Below are 12,035 nucleotides of genomic sequence, written 5' to 3' on the forward strand. Positions count from 1 at the left end.
GGCCCTGGAGGCAGCGGTGGCAGGAGGAGCACAGGAGGAGGAGCCAGCACAGGAGAAGCTAACAGAGGTGCCCAGGCAGGCCGAGGCCCAGCACCCCGTGGCCTTCCCAGCACCGACGTGTTTTCTGAGGTTTTCTGAAAGCGGGGCGCCCTGGGCCATGTGGCGGCCCTGCTCAGCCCCACTGGGCCCCACCATCCTGCCCGCCTGTGAACCCAAACCTCTGGAGAAGCGACTGTGTCAGTGAGCCTCAGAGGGTGTCCCAGGGCTTGGTGAGTCCTGCCACTGCCTCCAACTGGGCGTTTGGCTCAGTTTTCTCAGCTGTGAAATGCGGTGATAATGGCAGTGCTGACCACAGCCGTGGTCCAGAGGGTTCAGGACCCAGAGAGACCCCGCTCCTTGGCTCCATGCCTCAGCACCTGGGCAGCGCCACAGGGGCCTCTGCAGGCTCCGCAACGTTCCCCGGGACAGTGACCGGGCCAGCCCCCAGGGCTCTGTGCGTGTGGCGGCAGGTGCCATGGAGGCAGGGAAGAGGAGGCACTCAGGGACAGTGACCCTGAGCCTTCACCAAGAGGTGTGAGGAGGGGACTCTGCTGCAGCTGGGCCAGTGACACCCCCAGGACCGTGCGGCGGAGACGTCCGGAACCCTCAGCATCTGGGCGTTCCCTACACCCTCGAGTCAGGGACTCCCTGGAGGATGACTGGAGGCTGCAGGCCCTCGGGGCTGGCTCCCTTCAGCAGGTCCCATCCACAGGAAGACAGAGCACAGTCCCACCTTGGGAGCCCAGAGACCCCACTTGGGTTCAGGCTTCTCCTCCAGGCCACGGGCTTCCAGGTCAGACATGGCCACAGACCCCACCACTCCCAGGCTTTGGCCCCCAAAACAAACACCAGCTGGGCAACAGGAAGCGGGAACCAACGTGGGTGCAGGATGGACACATCTGGCCTCAAGGGCGCCTGGAGGAGGGCACAGTCTTATCACCTCCACCCAGAAGAGCTCCGCGGACACAGACTCGAAGCACCAGAGACCCTGGATATTGTGGAGCCAGGATTTGAAAGGTGGCAGCCTCCTGGGAGGCAGCTGTGAGGGCTGAGACCCCCGGGCCAGGCAGAGCCGGCCTAGACTGGGAGCAAGCTGTGACCTGAGGGAGGGCAGGACCCACAGCAGGCAGGTTCATGGGAGACGCAGGCCCTGTGGCATCAGGTTGGCTGTAGAGGCCTCCTCTGTCCTGGCCATGGCCTCCTGCTCTTGGGAATGGACCAAACCCAAGAGGAAGTGCCATTGGGGGACAGTTTCCCCCACCCCAAGGAACCCGGGCTCTTCAGTGCCCGGATGGCACAAGGCCACCCCTTGCCAGGCCACTGTGGTCCACATGCAGAACAGCCCCGCCCAGACATCCGCTGCCACCCAGCCCGGCCTTCCCAGAGCCACGGGTCAGCCAGGCCTCCGGATTCCCACTGCCCAGAAACCAGCTGAGGCCACAGAGCGAGTGGGGACAGCAGGGCCAGCCACACCAGGGCCCAGATAGTCTCAGAAAGACACTTGTGACAGGGAAGGGCGCTGCCCCAGCCTTGCAGAGACTTCTGTCCCAGGCCGATTCCCACTGTGTGGCCCTGGAAAGGTCCCTTCCCGCGTCTGAGCCTCAGTTTCTCATCTGAGCGACGAGGAGGAACAGAACCACCTCCTGGAGCTTTGAGAGGATTCACGAGGCAGTGCTGGCCCAGTAAATGTCCCAGCACCCAGCACATCGGAGACCTCCATGATCTCAGAGTCCATCCGGCCAGTACTGGTCACATCTGAGCAAGGGCCCTGGAGAGAGGCCGGGAGCACACACCCAGCTGCCGCTCAGGGCCTCCGACCACCGACGGCTCACCCCACTTCCCCACCAGGAGCCGGGGCCTTCCCCAAAGCCTCTCCTCAACCCTCAGCAAGACTCCGTCCCCAACTGGATGAGGGAGGAAGGCACTGCATCCTGGGGACCCACAGGGCCTGTGCTGCCGGCGCAGTGCTGTGCCCATTTTACAGCTGAGCACACTGAGACCGAGCCCCCAACCTGGGGATGGCAGCGCAGTGGGAATCAGGTGACTCAGGCCCCTCTGTGGATTGTCTGCAGGATCACAGCTGGCACTCCAGGTGGTCACCCAGGGACAGGAGGACGTCCAGGAGGAGGTAGAAGCCCGCCAGTGGCCAGAGCTGGGTACACGTCCCAGCCCCACATCTAAGCCGTGTGCCCTGGAGCCCAGGATGGACACGAGCCCCAGTTTCCTCTCTGCAAAGTGGAGCCGAGGGCTTCATTCTGGCATGTAGCCCCCGAGCCTGGTATCTTCCTGGACCAATTGCCTGGAAGGCCACACACAACACACAGTCATAAGCATCCTTCCTCAACCCAGGGCAGCAGACACGCAGCCCAGCCCCTCCTAGGATGGCTCCCTTCCCAGCACAGCAGGGCCTGAGTGTGGACACCCCGTCCCACCCAGCTCCCACCGCGGGTGCTTCACTAATCCTCTGTCCTTAGGAGGCAAAATTATCATCACTTTTAATTGAAAAAGGAGGCTCACATGATTCCAAACCCCACGGAGTCAGGAGAGTAATTAACGCAGCCACCAGGCCTCAGAGGGGCTCACTAATCATGTCACTCAGGAGACATCTCATTAAACCTGTGCTGGGGCAGCAGGAGGACCAGGTGACCCCCGCATGGGTTTCTCATCCAGAGACCTCACTTGAGGTGGGAAGGGCTCCGTTCCCAAAAGCCAGAGGAGGCAAACTTCTCAGGAGGTCACTTGACGGCAAGGGGAGTCCAGGCGGCTGCTCAGAGATCATTTACGCGCTGGCGGCACTGGCGTCCTCAGCTGTGACATGGGCCTGCTGGAGCTCCCCGGCTGGAAGATGAGGAGACACCCAGGCCTCCCGTCCAACCTCCCGCCCAGACCAGCTTCGCACTGTCACACGTTGCAGTCATAGCGGCCTGTGACTTCGGCAGGACAAGCTCTGGACCCGGCCTGAAGCTTCTGACCCATAGGGTCTGGGTAGGTCCCAGGAAAGACCACTGAAAACGCCCCTTCAGACAGCACCACCATCAGCATGAGAACGGGCAGACTGGCTTTCTCGGGAAAGAGTCGTGGAAAATAACTGTGGTTTCTATAATCAGCAAGCAGTCACGTGGTGATCGGTTGTTTCAGGGAGGGCTGGTAACAACCTGGCCCGCAAAATGAAAACCGGGCAGGGCCTCGCACCCTTCACCCTCGTGGGGGGTACCCAGCCTGCAGAAGGATCCCGTGGAGGAAGAGGAGGAAGAGGTATACTCACTCCCCGGCAGGTACTCAGGGCTTCTCTTGGAGGACAGAGCCTGAGCAGGCACCTGTACTGCGGTAAGGGCCTACCCCAGGGCCTGGAGACTGCCAGGTCCAGGTCAGCCATCCACACACTCAGGGCATCCTCCTGGGGTTCCCCGGAGTCTCCCTGGTGCCTGGCATCCTTCTCGGTGTGACGGGTAAGGGCTGACAGCTCTGAAAGAAAGGCAGACTTGGGCGCTGCCTGCCCTTTTCCAGAGCTGCTGCTTGGCATCTGGAGGGCATCTCCTCTGCCTTCCCCTGGGGACCAACCACCCTGCCCTGAGCATCACTGCGAGGAGGCTCAAAGCCAAGAGAGCCCAGGCCCCACCATGCTGTAGCCTGGGGTGAGCCTGTACCCTTTCTGAGCCACTGTTACCATCTGTAAGGTGGGCACTTGGAACAGTACACCCTCAAAGATCCTCATTCTAGAAACCCAAGCAGGGCTGCTCAACCAGCCAATGACAGAAAGGTGCCCCCATCTTTGGTTTTTAAAATGGGTTCTGGGGCTGTGGGCACTGTTGCCAATCTAACCACCTGCCACCTCTGCACCCTGGACAAGCCGCCTCAGCCTTGGGACACCCGCCTGGCTTTATTCACGTTGGCTGTTCTAGAAGTCTCCTGGGGCCACTGAACCCCAGTCCCATCCCCCCAAGTCAGATGCCTGGCAGGGCGGCCCCCAGACCGTTCTCAGGCCCCCCCCCCATATGGTCCTGCTTCCTACACATTTGGCCAGGAGAGAAGGACCTCAGACACACGTGCTGATGGAGGCAGCTGGCGTGGCTGGAGTCTGGCAGAGCATCCACATTTAGGGGGTAGGCTGTGTCCACAGTCATTTCTGGGCAGCATGCTATGGCCACACGCCCAGCTCTGCTGGACAGCGCCTCCACCTCCCAGTGCCAGGGAGCTCCTGGAGCCTCCTGTAGAAATGAGCCCCCAAAGCCCCCACAGCCTGGCAGGGGAGCCCAAATGTGTGTGTGTGCACGTGTGCCCATGTGTGGATATAGACAAGGGTGAGCATGTGTTCACAAGTGGGCACAGATGGGCATAAGTGTGCACCATTGTACATGTTTGCATGAGTGTGTCCACATGTGTGCTGACAGGGGAGGCCTGTCCCCACCCTGCACCCCACCCTAACTGGACTCCCACCCTAACTTGGAGCCCCAGGTTCGAGGAGCAGCTCCCGGAGACCCCAGGAATAACAGTTGCCCAAGGTGGACCCCACTCAGGGTCCTGAGCACCAACTCCCTGCCAGGCCCAGGACCAGGGCAAGCAGAAGACCTGCGGCCCCTACCTGTATGATGCCAGCAGTGAGGACAGGGGACAGTACAGTAGCAAGTAGACACCATCTACAGAGCCAGGACCAACAGCAACAGCTCCGCGGTCAGGGAGGGCTTCCTGGAGGAGGTGGCATTGGAGCTAGAGCTGAAGGCTCGTCTTGGTGAGGATGTGCAGGGTTGTCTAGGAGACTGAGCAGAGCTGGGTCAGGGCCTGGCCACTGGTGAGGTCCTGGCTTCCTTCTGGGTAATGACCCCCTGAATACTGGCCTTTGTGGCATAGAGGGGCAGAGGAGGGCTGCCGTTCTTGCCTGCCTCTTGCCGTGTGCCAGCTCTCAGCAATTTCAGTGGGTGACAGGGTTCCGCCTTCAGCGCAGCACAAACCCCGGCGCCCCCAGCCGCTTCCCTGTCATTTTCGAAAGCATCGTCTTCTTTCCCCACATGCCCCTTATCTGCCTCCCGTGAAAGGACGTCAAATGTGTACCCCGATAAGGCGGGGTGAACACCGCTCCCCAGCCCTCCATCGCCGGCCTCCACTTTCCCCCAAAGTAATTAAGATAAATGCACCGTATTCTTAAAGGTGCCCTCCGGGCCATATCTCAGATATAATTTTACCTGCAAAGGTTTATCTGAGCACTCAGGTAACAGATGGTTTTTAAGCAAAGCGGCAGCGTTTGAAGCAAAAGGAAAGGAGAATGTTTGTGAAATAAATGTCAGAAGGCAGCGGCGCGGCAGCCCCTGACGGCGAGGGCTGCAGACAGAGGCCCCTGGGCTTTCTCCGGGGCTGCTCGGCTCCGCCAGGGTTTGGGGTGAGCCCGGCTGCCTGCCCGAGCTGTGAATGGGGCCGGATGGGTGTGACGGGCGGACATAGTGCTCAGGACAAAGGCCAGGGCCCAGAGGCCGTGGGCACAGCGGAGCTCCTCCCTGCTTCCAGCCTCGCTGTCTCGGGCGACCTGGGACAGGAGGCCCCTGCCCAGCAGCGCTGGCACACATGGCGTCTGGCTTTGTGCTTCACGCCCATCGGGGAGCGGCCAGCTGGCTGCAGGGGCTGTGCCAAGCCACAGAAGGGGGACCAGACAGCAGGGGATGGTGCCCAGGGTGACACAGCTCGGGCAGGCTCAGCCCCAGTGGGCAGCAGAACTGACAGAGCGGACCAAGCCGATCCCTGGATGGGCCGGTGCCTCCCCGACACCCGGGAGAGCACAGCATGGGAGGCGACGTTCTGCGCCCGGTTCTGCTCCTAGGCTTGCCGAGTAGCCTTGGCCAGGTTCCCTGAGCCTCGTTTTCCCCATTTGGCCTGGGAACCCAGCTGCTCTTCCCAGCCCCGTCCCACCCCATGGCACACATGTCTTGGCCCTTGTTTGGTGTCTAGGATGGGACAGGTAGGGCCCTGGGAGTGGGTGTAGACAGGGTTCAGACCTGCACAGCCTCCCCGACGCCCGGCGGCCTCCCTGACGCCCGTGCTGGCCCCACCTCCCAAAATACCACGTGCCCCTCAGTAGCACTCCACCCCCTCCTCAACGTTCCTCCAACAGCCAGGAATGCCCCCAACACTGTGCCAGAGGCCCTCACCCAAGGCTAGCCCTTCCTGAAGGCTCACATCACCTGAAGGCCGCTCAGTTCCCCAGAAGGCCCCATGTGCCAGGGCCTTGGAGCTGGGACTGAGCCAGGCAGGGCTCAGAAGCCTGTGGGGCTCGCCCACTGCCCTCCTCTGCCAAAGGGAGGAAGGCACAGAGAGAGGTGGAGGCCGGCCTGAGGCCACACAGCACCCCATGGCAGACCCCGACTGCAGGATCAGCTCTCAGCCATGCCATTCTTCCTTGGTGCCACGTCCAGAAAGCAGGGGGGCACACGCAGGGGCTACGTGTGGGGAAGGCAGGGCGGCGCACCAGGCTGCAGCCCCACACCAGGACAAGCTAAGAAAGGGCAGCTCTCCCACAGCTCCCCGCCCACCGGGAACCTCACACCCTTTGCTTTTCCCATGGAGGGGCCGGGAAGACAGGGAGAGCTGGTCCCTGCTGTTGGGGAAGGCAGGGGCCAGCCCTGACCACAGCAGAAACAGTCAGGAGAATGAAACCCACGCCAGGCCAGGGGCGGCTCCCAGGGAGGGGCCGTGGGTTGCTCAGGACACCTGCCTGCCAATGGGGCTTTGTCAGCTTTAACATCAGGGTGTCACAGGCTCGAGGACCCATTGCATCCAACCCCCATTCACAGTAGGGGTAACTGAGGCCAGGAGCCCCAATGGGACAGGGCAGCCGAGTGTGCAGGGCTCCCAGGCCCGGTGCTTCAGGGACAGCCACCAGGACGTGGAAAGACAGGCACCTTTTGAGAATTGCAGGATTGTGGAGACACCCACCCGAGGAGTTACCACGGGCAATCCAGGAGGGCTTCCTGGAAGAGGGTTGCCATGCTTCAGAGCAAGTGTCTGTGGGGTACTCACTGTGTGCTGGTTTGTGAGCTTCACGAGGCAGCTTGCATTGTTCTATCTAACCCTCTGACCACACCCTGTGAGGTCAGGACTCATCATCCCCATTTTACAGGTGGAGAAACAGGCTCAGAGAGGCTGGGACGGGCCCTGGATCCCACAGTCAGGGAGAACCGGGTCTGAGAGTGAAGCCCTGGCAGGGCCAGCCCCAAAGCCCCTGGCATGCTGGGCCAAGAGTGAGTGGGAGTCTGGAGGACAGGAAAGAGGGGCAGGGCAACCCGAGGGAGCTTCTCAAGCAGAAGCCCCCAAGAGGGGCTAGGGAAGAAGGGCCAGGAGTAGGGCTGGGGAGCAGTCTCCTGGCTCTGAAGGGTGGAGAGGCCATAGCTGACACTGAGCAGGTTGAAAGAGGAGGTGAGGGGAAGAGGGTTGGGAGCAGTAGCCAGGTGTGGAGCAGAGGCATGGGCAGAAGCCCAGGCAGGGGCACCCCTCCCCTCAGGCACTGGCGGCCCCACACCCCCAGCCAGAGCCAGCCCAACCTGCTCTTGAGTTACCAGGGCACTCGGCCAGTTAGAGGGGGGCCAGTTCCTGTTTCTGAGAGAAAAGGAGCCACTCACACTCCTCTGGGGTCTCCCTGGGGCTGGCCCTGGATCTGGGGGATAGGATCTCCCGACTTCAAAGTGGCCTGGCTGCTGAAACCCACACCAACAGTTGGCACCAAGGGGCTTTGCCAAGAGCCTGGATGGGGCCAGAACCTGAAGCCTGGGGCACATGCTGACCCCAGGTCCACCCCAGATCTGAGGATTACGTCCTTGTGTCCCTGGAGTGGGAGGTGGCAGCTGGCCCTTGAGTGCCCCAGGGTGCTGCAGGCAGGCATCGCTGCTGTCCTGGGACACAGGAAAGAGGGAATGGGACAGGCAAGACCCACAGAGGCAGGGCTACCCAGGGATGGGAAGGATGGAGGGACAGGGTGTGGAGGTGGTGGGGCGGGGCTGCTTTTTGTTCAGCACAGAAGCAGCACAGTCACAGGCAGTCCTGCCTTCACCCCTCAGTGTGGCTGTATCTGCCATGGGACCCTGGACCTGTCACACCACCTCTCTGGGCTGCAACTTCCTCAGCCCAGAGGAAGCCTAAGGCTGAGAATCTGTCACACCACCGTGTGCCCAGTACCTCACACAGCATCCCACACAAATGTAGACTCATGGATGGATGGGTGGGTGGGCGGGTGGATGGATGAATGGATGAGTAGGTAGACAAATGGGTGGAAGGGTGGATGGGTGGGTGGGTGTTAGATGGACGGATGAATGGGTGAATAGATAGGTGAGTGAGGGATGGGTGGGTGGGCAGGTGGATGGGCGGAGGGATGGGTAGATGGGGGAGTGGATGGTTGGATGGATGAATGAGTGGGTGGATAGATGGGTGCATGAATGGGTAGATGGGTGGGTGGCTGACGGATGAATGGGTAAGTGGGTGGATAGATGGGTGGATGAATGGGTGAGTGGGTGGATGGGTATCTGGGTGAGTAGTTGGATGGATGAGTGGGTGGGTGGTGGATGGGGTGGTGGGTGAGTAGCTGGATGGATGGGTAGGTGGGTGGATGGATGGATGGATGGATGGGTGATGGATGAGTGGGTGATGGATAGATGGAGGGATGGGTGAATGGATGATGATGGATGGGTAGGTGGATGGATGGATGGATAGATAGGTAGGTGGGTGGGTGGAAGGATGGATGGATGGATGGATGGATGGGTAAGTGGGTGGATGGATGGATGATGATTGATTGGTAGATGGATGGATAGGTAGGTGGGTGGGTGAAGGGATGGATAGATGGATGGGTAAGTGGGTGGATGGATGGGTAGATGGATGGGTGTGTTGGTGGATGGGTGGGTGGATGGGTTGATGATTGATGGGTGGATGGATGGGTAGGAGTGTGGAAAGATAGGTGGGTGGATGGATGATGATTGATGGGTGCACAGATGGATAGGTGGGTGGGTGGGTGGATGGATGAATGGATGGATGGATGGGTAAGTGGGTGGATGGATGGATAGATGGATGGGTGGGTTGGTGGATAGGTGGGTGGATGGATGATGATTGATGGGTAGATGGATGGATGGATGGATGGATGGATGGATAGGTCGGTGGGTGAGTGGAGGGATAGATAGATGGATGGATGGGTAAGTGGGTAGATGGATGGGCGGGTTGATGGATAGGTGGGTAGATGGGTGATGATTGACGGGTGGATAGAAGGGTAGGAGTGTGGATGGATAGGTGGGTGGATGGATGATGATTGACGGGTGGATAGAAGGGTAGGAGTGTGGATGGATAGGTGGGTAGATGGGTGATGATTGACGGGTGGATAGAAGGGTAGGAGTGTGGATGGATAGGTGGGTGGATGGATGATGACTGATGGGTGCACGGATGGATAGGTGGGTGGGCTGAGAGCATGGCAGCTGCTTCCCCACCTGTGTGATCTCAGTGTGCAAGGAGGAAGCTAAAATCCTTTTAGAACTCAGTCTTAAAGTCAAACACCCCCACTAGCAGCATATTCTGTTTATTAGCTCAGCCACGTTCAAGTGGAGAGAACGAGGCTCCACCTCTTGAAGGGAGGAAGGTTAAAGAATGTGTGGCTGTGTTTAAAACCATCAGAGGCTGATAATTGGACAGTCTCCCTCCAGATGAAAAATGCAGGTGCCCTTTGATGCAGCTGGATGCTCAGCGTTTGGAGCACAGGCTATGCCCATGCAGTGACCACTCTGTCTTGTTTCTAAGGGCCGAGTGCAGGCAGCAGCCCAGGGTCCATCCAGAGAGGCCTGGGTGCTCCACAGCCCCAGCTGGGAGGACAAGTGGGCAGAGAGTCAGAAACCTCTTCGTGGAATGCTGTGGAATTATCTACAGAATGTGGTTGAATGGAAAATCAGGTGCAGAACAGTGCAGTCAGCGGATGGTCTTGTGTTCAAGGAAGGAGGGACAGGGAGTGTACAGTCCTGTGTGCCAGGGTCTGCATCAAGGGACTCTGGAGGGAAGCACCAGAAGCTCCTCTAGTTTTCCCAGCGGGACTAGGGAGGGGCTGTGGCAGGGGTGGGAGGGGCCGTGGCAGGGGTGGGAGGGGCCGTGGCAGGGGTGGGAGGGGCAGCATTCTCGCCGCAATGCCTCGATGTGTAATAGAGTCTCAAGCTTTGGAGCCCCGTGAATACAGTCTGCATCCATAAAGGCCTCACAAAAAGAAACGTAACAGACCCGTCAGAGCTGCAGCTGAGGCAGCCAGCTGACCCCCAAACCCTCCAGGGTCCCCTGGGCCAGCTGAGCTGCCCGCTGACCTCAAGGATGAGCTCACCCATCTCCTGGTGGCCTTTGGTGGCTTCCTGGTGCCCTGAGGCTGCAACTGGCTCTGCCCAGGGGCCGCTCACTCCCGCCTGGCTCCTCCTGGGGCCCATGGTCCAGAGCCAAGCACCACATCGGCCCTGACATGCTTTCCATTTCCTTTGCAGCCAAGAAATTCTCATTCCTCAGGAAGTTGTGCGGCGTCCCAGCTGAGGGGCCCCTGACTCCCCAGGTACGTAGAGGCAGCAGCCTGCTCCCAGGCTGGCGGGAGATGCCCGTGTCCTGAGGCCCCTCCACCCCCACCCGCCCAGCCTTCCTCTCCCTCTCTGGACAGTAATTGGGCCTGCCTCCTGGGGTCTCCAAGCAGGGCTTCCAGCCACAGCTCTGAGCCGGGCAGGCAGGCGTGTCACCTGATGTTCCTCACGGTGGCCGCCCAGCCAGCAGGCCTCACGGAAGCAGACCAACTCCTGCCCTTGTTAAAAGCTACTGGGCACAGCTGTGTTCCCAGCACTCCTCACCACCATCCAGGACTTAGTGAAAGCCACCTCCTCCAGGAAGCCTTTCTGATGCTCCATCTGCGCTGAGGTCCCCACTCAGAGTCCCCTCCTCCTCCATCACCTTCTGGAGGACTCTGGCCATGGGTAGGGGGTCTGGCCTATGGGACCTGGGCTTCATGTGGGGCCTGGCTGTTGCTGTTCCTACCCCCAACAGCCTGGTCCCGGTGGGTGTCTGAGCCATGCGGGACACAGCTGAGCCCAGTGCAGGGCAGGAGATGCGCAGGGCTGGGAGCCGGCCCTCCCAGGAGGACCCGCCTGCACTGGCTGAGGCCTCCAGTGGGTTCCCCACTTCTCTATCTGGATTCCTCACCCATAAATTCAGAGCGACAATCACCAAGTCACCTCTGAGCCACCATGGGCACAAGGAAGGCAGTGCAGGAAAGTGCTCTGGTGCCCAGCCTTGCTGTTGCTGCTGTCGGCATTATTTATTCATTCAACAAACCTCACCTATGAGTCCTGCCCCAAGGACTCCAGACCTTTGTTCCCTGACAGTGGAGCCAAGAAGAGGGAAAGGGACCCTCCTCCCGGGGTCATGGGACAGGAGGCTCCTCAGTGGAGGTGGCAGAGGAGGAAGGACCCCCGGACCCCTCCCCCCCACCATGACTCTTCTTGGTGCTGTGGTGTGGTGCTTGCAGGCTGGAGCCTTACCCACCCTGGGGACCTAGACCCAAATTGGGCAGGCCCCTCCTCCCTACTGCCTCATCCCTGCACCCTGCAATGCAGCCTCCGGCCACCAGGCCCTCCCAATGGCGGGTGCAGGCACCCTCCTGGGCCCTCCTAGACACTCTTGGGGCCCTCCCTGGGGAGCACCTGCAGGTCGGGAGCTTGTGCCCCACACAGGGGCCTGTCCTGGCTACAGCCGGCCAGTGGATGCTCTGGGGCCGTAAGCCGCTTTCTGACCCTGAGAACGCTCCCCCCTCCCTCCCCACCTTCCTCCCTCCACTCGCCCTCCGCCCCCCACCAGCCCTCTCCCTGAGATGGGAGGGTCCCTGCTCCAGCTGCTGGGATGCCCTCTCCCTGGGGGCTGAGCCGAGCATTCCTTCTAAGCTGGGAGCTTCTGTGATGTGCACACCCTGCCTCTTCTGCTTCCGGCTCGGCCACGCCTGCCTGGAAAACCAGGAGGCCCACAGA

General features: G+C 60.6%; 1 protein-coding gene across 1 annotated transcript in view; it reads left to right on the plus strand.

Moving 5' to 3' along the window:
* The window catches only part of ZNF469 (zinc finger protein 469), a 65,947-nt gene that overhangs the window by 40,255 nt on the left and 13,657 nt on the right, over positions 1-12,035 (plus strand). The window contains exon 2 of the mRNA XM_035281895.3: positions 10,515-10,579. The gene's annotated coding sequence lies outside the window, so the exon portion shown is untranslated. The remainder of the gene's footprint in view (positions 1-10,514; positions 10,580-12,035) is intronic.

The sequence above is a fragment of the Callithrix jacchus genome, chromosome 20, assembly GCF_049354715.1.
Source record: "Callithrix jacchus isolate 240 chromosome 20, calJac240_pri, whole genome shotgun sequence".
NCBI classification, from domain to species: Eukaryota; Metazoa; Chordata; class Mammalia; order Primates; family Cebidae; genus Callithrix; species Callithrix jacchus.